This window comes from Lagenorhynchus albirostris, chromosome 8, assembly GCF_949774975.1.
Source record: "Lagenorhynchus albirostris chromosome 8, mLagAlb1.1, whole genome shotgun sequence".
Taxonomy (NCBI): Eukaryota; Metazoa; Chordata; class Mammalia; order Artiodactyla; family Delphinidae; genus Lagenorhynchus; species Lagenorhynchus albirostris.
In genome coordinates, this window is record NC_083102.1 from 11,295,179 (window position 1) to 11,304,807 (window position 9,629).

The following is a 9,629-nucleotide window of genomic DNA, read 5'->3' on the forward strand; positions in this document are numbered from 1 at the left end:
GTCCTCAGGAAGGCCTTTAAGGTCCTAAGACAAAATGGGACCAACTTTCTCAGGCTGCTGTGCTTCTTTTATCGTTTCTCTGCTGGTACTCTTGCTCTCATCAAGAGCCTTGCTTCACCATCCTCATCCTCCAGAAGAGGATGTTTCGTCTTGGCATCTTGAGTTTCTGCAGGCTCTTTGCTTCTATTTATGACCGGTAGTTCTAAAGACCATGGATTCCATTATAATCTGATATCACTCCCTCACCCCAGCCAGCCCTGAACAAAGCTCTTAACTTCTGCTTTGAGACGCTTTCTAACAGCAAGCGAGACAGGCTGGTATAATGGAGAGAGCCCTGAACCAGCTTTGGGTCTATGGAAAATCACTGAACTCCGTCTGCATCTGGATTCTTATCCATGACATGGGATAAAAATCTATTGTTTGATGATGGTGAACGTCTTTGAACACAACCTGCAGACGCATATAAGGGAGCTCTTCAGCTTTCACCAGGCCCCACAGTAGCCTGTCTGCCCACTTTCATGTGGACAACCTGAAAACTGAATCTCCCTTCAGAGTCAGCCTCCCTGAGGTCAGCATTCAGTCTTGTGTGAGAGTATTTAGTGAACACCAGTGCTGTTCCCAGACATGGTATCAGTGATAGCCCTCAAGATCCTAGCCCATCCTATGTGTCCTTTCTTCTGCCTCTGGAAAGATTCTTGTTTATAACCTAAGCCCAAGAATGTGGTATGAACTCAAACTGGAGGTTACAAAGCTACTGGGGTTTGGTCTTCTTGGTTAGTTTCATCTTCGAGTACATTTGCTTCGACCAAAGGAAAAAATCATTCCAGCAGCCCTACCAACTCCATAAACCCATTGGTTCTTAGTACAAAACAGGTGTCTGACTCCTCTGGTCACCTTGGAATCAAGGCACTGTCAGTTATCGACAGCTACTGTGCTGAGAGGGCCATGGCCAGGACAGGCTCCAGTGGAACAGGATTCCTGAGTGCAGCAGACCGAATTAACCCACACTCACTTATTACCCCACAAACCAGCATCCCCAAGCTTTCTCATAATCTCATTCCAACCCATCCTGGCTCTTTGGCTGGGTGGCATTCCAATTAGAGATGCATCTTCAGGATTAATGGGGTGCACATCTACCCATTTTCCTCTAGCTTGCTTTTAAACCATATTTTTGTTGTTTTCAATATCATTCCATTAGCTTTGTTGAGAATAGAGACTCCTCAGGTGGAGAACTAACCTAGGGAATGTCTTTTTCTGAATCCCATCAGCACATCCTTCTCCCAATTCTAGGATAATTTCCTTTTATTTCACTAGTGTCCTTCGTCAGGTGCTTTTCACATGAAAAGTACTCAGTAAATATTTGTTAATTGAAAGAACAGTAAACACACCTAACACATAATGAACAGTCTTTATGTCCCAGACATCGTGTGAGGTATTTCCTATGAGTTATCTTACGGATATTATTATCCCATTTCATAGACGAGAAAATGAACACTTAAGGATATTAAATAGCTTCTGAAGTCACAAAGCTAATAAGAGGAAGAGTCGGGGCTTGACTGAAGCCCACAGCAATGAAAAAACTGTAGAGCTTGTCTCCAAGAATGATTTGCAATTTAGAAACAAATTCACCGAGAAAATGGAAGTTCAACAAAGTTCTGACTTATGCCATGTTCACTATTGAATTTTTATTAAATACAAAATTTAACCTCTAAGAAAATATTGGTACCTCATTTTCTGGTTGTCTCAGCATGTGATTAGCTTCCCTATAGGTAGAGAAAGGATTTGAACGCAGGCAACTCAACTCCAGAACTGGTGTTCTTACCCGTGATGCTAGGGATGAGTAAATGAATGGATAATGCTGGGTTTAAGAGGTTGCCATAGAGACAAAGACAAAACCTGACTTTTCCCCACATTCTCTGTAGTGGAAGTTGGAGCCCTTCTCCCTCTCACAGAGAGACTGTGGCTCTGCCGCTTGTTTCTAAGTTCAGAATTAATTGCGTGTACCTGTGACACTCTCAGAGTATTCTGTATTCCAGAGCAAACTTGCTCCGAAGGATGTCTATGCAGGTCTGGTGAATGCCATTTACCAGGGAACTGTTATAAGTGCTTTTTATTTGTTTATCCTCACAACAGTCCTATGGAATAAGTACTATGACTGTCTCCATTTTTCAGAGAAAGAAGCAGAGATACAGAGGTAGCAAGTGGTGAAACCACATTTCTGTCCCTGGAAGTTGGACTCAGGACCCACACTTTAGCCAGCACACTATATACTACCGTACACTATATTACTGGGTCTGCCACAACCTGTAGCTCTACTTGCATGGAACTATGGGTATGGCTACTGCGTCACAAATGACCACATAAAAACTACTAAAAACCAAACAGGCTACTTCTAGTTACTCAAACAGGAATTATTTAACCATTAGGGTCATGCATCCAAGGCACACATCCCTCAATACCAAGACCCTGCCCTACCAAGTCTGAAAGGTTTTAAAGATCCTATGCTTCAAATAACAACTTCGTGGAGTCCTGGAGGAAGCTTGTCTTAACCTCAGGGCTTGTATCCAAGTGTCCTTTGCTCATTCTTAAGGATACCCAAACTTCCATCCTCATGTCTAAGACTGTTATTAGACAAAGGAGCCCATGCATTCTTATAGGTTACTAGATCGAATATCTGAAATACCGAAATTTCTAGCAAATTGGATAATTTTCTAAGGAAAGAAATCACCATAGGATACTTCAGGGAAGTAATAATGGCTACTTTAAAGTTTTAAAGGAAATTAAAAAGGACTATACCTCTATCTTATCTCCCCTGAGCACGAGATAGCCAGCGACTTATTAGAAGAATGGACAATTAATTTCAAAAAATTAAAGCATTAGTGGTTGGTCACACTAAATGGAACCACAACACCTCATACTTGTGGCAAATACTGTTGAAATAAAATAACAAGCACTTCTAAAGGGAATTAAAGTGATCTTCTATCTTGACTAAATCTCTGGCATTGTACATTCCCTGGTCGCCTATGTTGCTCTTTGTCTCCCCCTTATGGCCACCTAGAAAACCTTACAGCTCCTGACCATCAATTGTAACAGTGTAATTATTCCCATGGAGGCAAACTCTGTTTCTGTCTTAGTTTTAGTTTAAAAGACATATTCATGTGACTCTTCCCATGAAGAAACAGATTGGTCAATATGCTCTTCACTTTTAACATCCATAAAAAAAACCACCCAAATCAATTTGCTTCAACTGGAATGGAAACAAATTCATCTACTCTTTAGCTCATAACGTTGTTAAAATGGATTTAGATTCTTGGCATACAAAAGAGTTACTGCCGTTATCAATTACACATATGAAGTTTTAGTTAACACTTTTTACTAAATTTATGACTTTCATAAAATAAATGATTATTAGAACAAGCCCAAGAGGCTTCCCAAAATATACCTTTGGGGCCATCCAGACCACAGAGAAATATTCTCCCAAAATAAACATTACCTTTCTCTCATTTACACTAGCTCTTGTAAGAAAGAGGTACAAAGATTAGTAGCCTTATAACTAGTGGTAGCCCATTCAAGATTTGGTTAGGCTTCTCCAGCCTAATGCTTTGGGACATGTGTAAATTAGTGACCTCCCACTGGGGAAAAGAAGTAGTAAGATGTTTACAAGTTTTTCAGGTCACAGTACAGGCTGCCTTTCCATTTGTCTCATGCCACAGAGAAAAGGAAACTTGGCCGCTTGGTGCCTCTAAGGGCCAATTTTGGGGGGAAAAAAGCTACTCACAGAAGGACGTCAAGTGCTACAAACTACTTATTAAAAATTGAGTAATGGGGCTTCCCTGGTGGCGCAGTGGTTAAGAATCCACCTGCCAATGCAGGGGACACGGGTTCGAACCCTGGTCCGGGAAGATCCCACATGCCGTGGAGCAACTAAGCCTGTGCACCACAACTACTGAGCCTGTGCTCTACAGCCCGCGAGCCACAACTACTGAGCCCACGCGCCTAGAGCCCGTGCTCCACAACAAGAGAAGCCACCGCAATGAGAAGCCCACGCACTGCAACGAAGAGTAGCCCCTGCTCACTGCAACTAGAGAAAGTGAGCAGCAACAAAGACCGCGCGCAGCAACAAAGACCCAACGCAGCCAAAAATAAATAAATAAAATAAATAAATATATATTTTTAAAAATTGAGTAACGAAAATATCTCCAGCCACAGGACAATTAAGGCTAATAAGACCTCTGCCAAAAAAATGTCCAAGTACATTTGGAAATAAATTCATGAGGAGTTTCATCCATACCTTGGTCATTCATCACCTCATCAAAATAGGATCCATGACCAGGGAGTTCTAACACTACTCTTAAGAGCAGAGTTCTGACCTCATGGGTCTTTAGTTTTGATTCTCTGTTCTCAAACTTTTTGTCAAGAACTTTGTGGCCCTGCTTAAGACAGCACTGAAAGCAACATCTATGTCCTGCCCAAAGATCCTGAAAGGCTGCAGAATCAAATGTTTAGGTACAAAGAAAATTCCTGCACCACCTCTGATGATCTGGAACCTGGGATCAAGCGCTAGTGTGCGGGACAATTAGTATACTGGATCCAAACTAATATAGAACAAGTAAATCTGAAAAGCGCTGGTCAAATATACAGATTAAGTACAATTTTAGTCTCATATATTGATACCAACCAAATATACATAAAAATGTGTGTGTGTATATATATATGAAAAGATTCTAAGCAGAATTATGCAGTGGATATCTTAATCAGAACTCATGTTCTAGGGAGCTCTAGCTATTCCTCTAGTGGCAAGAAATTGTTGTATGAATGTGAACAGCTGGTTGCCTGCCCTTAGAAGGATCTGAGTCAATGTATTCCTTTAATTGTTACCAAAATCCTACACTCAAGTGGAAAAGGACAAAGAAGAACAGATAGTACTGAGGGAGATTCTACTCTATTTTTCTTTGTCTTTACTTGAAGCAAGACTCCTTGATGTACACAGTTCTCAGTTTAAGGCAATAGTGATTTAAATTAATTTGACTAGGCTATTATGATTTCCTAGCAAAAATACTCAAACCTCTTGGGAACCCTTCCAGAGATAATGAGACCTTGGAGTAGGGGTTGGGAGTTGGGATATAGTCTTAAGACATTTAAAGATCAAATTTAGAGGAAACATGGAAATTCTTTGAATCTGTGCTAGGGACAGACAATTTGAATGAAGAAGCAATAAGATACAACTGAGAAGCAAGTAGGACTTTCATCTTTACTTGCCATAATCCTGTTGTTATAATACAGACTTTAACAATGGGGGGAAAAGTATTTTTATGAACATTGTCATGATTTCCACACAAGTTGTAATGTGCTCTAATAACTAAATTTGGAGTTTTTAGAGTCACAATAAGCAACCCAACAATATTCTTATTATTATGAAATGCATCATGCTCACAAAAAAATTGTGTAAAACATATGCACAATTCAAATTAATAATTGTAGGAGGTGTGGCCAAGATGGCAAAGTAGGAAGACCCTTAGCTCACCTCCTCCCATGAGCGCACCAAAATTACACTATTTACACAGCAACTATCAATGAGAATGACCTTAAGTATGGCAGAAAAGATTTTCCACAACTAAAGCTGTAGAGAGGAACCACAGGATGGGTAGGCGGAGTGGAAATGCAGTGCAGTCAACACCCACACCCCGGGGAGAAGACCCTTGAATGAAAGAATAATCACAACTGCAGAAGCTCTCGCAAAAGAGCCAGGGGTTCAAGCGCCACATGGAGCTTCCCAGCCCAGGGGTCCTGCACTGGGAAGATAAGCCCCAAAACAGCTGGCTTTTAGGCCTGTGGGGCCTGTGTACAGGAGAGCCAGAGAGCTGTAGGAAACAGAGACTGCTTTTAAACGGCTCATGCAAAATCTCACATGTTCAGAGATCCAGCACAGAGGTCACTAATGAGGTCGAACAGTTTCCATATATTAATTAGACATTTAGATTTTTATTTTTTGGTTTTGTTTTTGAAGTGCCCATTTAAGTCTCTCATGCATTTTTCTGTTGGATTTTCTGTGTCATGATATTTTGTGTATATAACTGTGGTCAGTTCTTTGTATAGCTGATAACTTCTCCCACTCTGGGTTGCCCTTCTTCTTAGGGTATCTTTTGATAAACATTGTTTCTTAAGTTTATGTAGTCAAAGTTAGTAATCTTTTCCTTATGGTTAGTGCTGTCTGTATCTTAATTAATTTTTTTGTTTACCCATACTTCATGTAGATATTTTTTCTACAGTATCCTTCTAACGTTTTATAAATTTTCTTTCAATTTTAGATCTTTGAATGAGTTTTGTGTGTAGTGTGAAGCAGAAACACAATTTCAGTTTTTAAAAACATGGATTCCCAGTTATCATAGCACTGTTCATTAAAAAGCTCCCCCCCCCCATCTACAGGGTCAAGTGTCTGTATATGGGTGGGCCTTCCTGGATGCTCTCTCTTCCTTTCTGTTGATTAATTTTTCTATCTCTATGACAATGCTATGCTTTTGCAATATTTTTACAAAAAATCTTGATATTTGTTCTACCTTTTTTTTCCTTCAGGAACATTCAACTATTCTTGGTTCTTTGTTGCTTTCATTTAAATTTTAGAATCAGCTCATTGCGTTTCACCAAAACAAATAAGCAAACAACTACAACAATCTGCTGGGACTTGATTCTAAGTAACTTCTTTTTTTTTTTCTAAGTAACTTCTTAAAAATACAGGAGGAGCTTCAACATGGCGGAAGAGTAAGACGTGGAGATCACCTTCCTCCCCACAGATACATCAGAAATACATCTACATGTGGAACAGCTCCTACAGAACACCTACTGAATGCTGGCAGAAGACCTCAGACCTCCCAAAGGGCAAGAAGCTCCCCACGTACCTGGGTAGGGCAAAAGAAAACAGAAAAAACAGAGACAAAAGAAAAAGGACAGGACCTGCACCAGTGGGAGGGAGCCGTGAAGGAGGAAAGGTTTCCACACACTAGGAAGCCCCTTCGCAGGCGGAGACTGTGGGTGGCGGAGGGGGTGCTTCGGGACCGTGGAGGAGAGAATAGCCACAGAGGTGCGGAGGGCAAAGCTGAGAGATTCCCGCACAGAGGATCGGTGCCGACCGGCACTCACCAGCCCGAGAGGCTTGCCTGCTCACACGCCGGGGCGGGCGGGGCTGGGAGCTGAGGCTCGGGCTTCGGTCGGAGCGCAGGGAGAGGACTGGGGTTGGCGGCGTGAACACAGCCTGCAGGGGCTAGTGCGCCACGGCTGGCCGGGAGGGAGTCTGAGGAAAGGTCTGGACCTGCCAGGGAGGCAAGAGACTTTGTCTTCCCTCTTTGTTTCCTGGTGAGCAAGGAGAGGGGATTAAGAGCGCTGCTTAAAGGAGCTCCAGAGACGGGCGCGAGCCGCGGCTAACAGCGCGGACCCCAGAGACGGGCATGAGACGCTAAGGCTGCTGCTGCCGCCACCAAGAAGCCTATGTGCGAGCACAGGTCACTCTCCACACCCCCCTTCCGGGGAGCCTGTGCAGCCCGCCACTGCCAGGGTCCCGGGATCCAGGGACAACTTCCCCGGGAGAACGCACGGCGCGCCTCAGGCTGGTGCCACGTCACGCCGGCCTCTGACACCGCAGGCTCGCCCCGCATCCGTGCCCCTCCCTCCCCCCGGCCTGAGTGAGCCAGAGCCCCCGAATCAGCTGCTCCTTTAACCCCGTCCTGTCTGGGCGAAGAACAGATGCCCTCAGGCGACCTACACGCAGAGGCAGGGCCAAATCCAAAGCTGAACCCCGAGAGCTGTGCGAACAAAGAAGAGAAAGGGAAATCTCTCCCAGCAGCCTCAGGAGTAGTGGATTAAATCTCCACAATCAACCTGATGTACCCTGCATCTGTGGAATACTTGAATAGACAACGAATCATCCCAAATTGAGGAGGTGGACTTTGGGAGAAAACATGTATTTTTTTTTCCCTTTTTCTCTTTTTGTGAGTGTGTATGTGTATGCTTCTGTGTGAGATCTTGTCTGTACAGCTTTGCTTTTACCATTTGTCCTAGGGTTCTGTCCGTCCATTTTTTTGTTTGATTTTAATTTTTTTCTTAATTATTTTTTAATAACTTTATTTTATATATTTTACTTTATTTTATTTTATCTCCTTCCTTCCTTCCTTTCTTCCTTTCTTTCTCTCTTTCTTTCTTCTTTTCTGCCTTTTATTCTGACCCGTGTGGATGAAAGGCTCTTGGTGCTCCAGCCAGGCATCAGGACTGTGCCTCTGAGAGAAGAGAGCCAACTTCAGGACACTGGTGCACAAGAGACCTCCCAGCTCCACGTAATATCAACGGCGAAAATCTCTGGGAGATCTCCATCTCAACGCCAAGACCCAGCTTCACTCAACGACCAGCAAGTTACAGTGCTGGACACCCCATGCCAAACAACTAGCAAGACAGGAACACAACCCCATCCATTAGCAGGGAGGCTGCCTAAAATCATAATAATGCCACAGATACCCCAAAACACACCACTGGACATGGACCTGCCCACCAGAAAGACAAGATCCAGCCTCATCCACCAGAACACGGGCACTAGTCCCCTCCACCAGGAAGCCTACACAACCCACTGAACCAATCTTAGCCACTGCGGATAGACACCAAAAACAACAGGAACGACAAACCTGTAGCCTGCGAAAAGGAGACTCCAAACACACTAAGTTAAGCAAAATGAGAAGACAGAAAAACACACAGCAGGTGAAGGAGCAAGATAAAACCCACCAGACCTACAAATGAAGAGGAAATAGGCAGTCTACCTGAAAAAGAATAGGAATAATGACAGTAAAGAGGATCCAAAATCTTGGAAATAGAATAGACAACATGCAAGAAACGTTTAACAAGGACCTAGAAGAACTGAAGAGCAAACGAACAATGATGAACAACACAATAAATGAAACTAAAAATTCTCTACAAGGGATCAACAGCAGAATAACTGAGGCAGAAGAACGGAGAAGTGACCTGGAAGATAAAATAGTGGAAATAACTACAGCAGAGCAGAATAAAGAAAAAATAATGAAAAGAACTGAGGACAGTCTCAGAGACATCTGGGACAACATTAAATGCACCAACATTCGAATTATAGGGGTTCCAGAAGAAGAAGAGAAAAAGATAGGGACTGAGAAAATATTTGAAGAGATTATACTTGAAAACTTCCCTAATATGGGAAAGGAAATAGTTAATCAAGTGCAGGAAGCAAGAGAGTCCCATCCAGGATAAATCCAAGGAGAAACACATCAAGACACATATTAATCAAACTATCAAAAATTAAATACAAATAACAAATATTAAAAGCAGCAAGGGAAAAGCAACAAATAACATACAAATGAATCTCCATAAGGTTAACAGCTGATCTTTCAGCAGAAACTCTGCAAGCCAGGACGGAGTGGCAGGACATATTTAAAGTGATGAAGGAGAAAAACCTACAGCCAAGATTACTCTACCCAGCAAGGATCTCATTCAGATTTGATGGAGAAATTAAAACCTTTACAGACAAGCAAAAGCTAAGAGAATTCAGCATGACGAAACCAGCTTTACAACAAATGCTAAAGGAACTTCTCTAGGCAGGAAACACAAGACAAGGAAAAGAC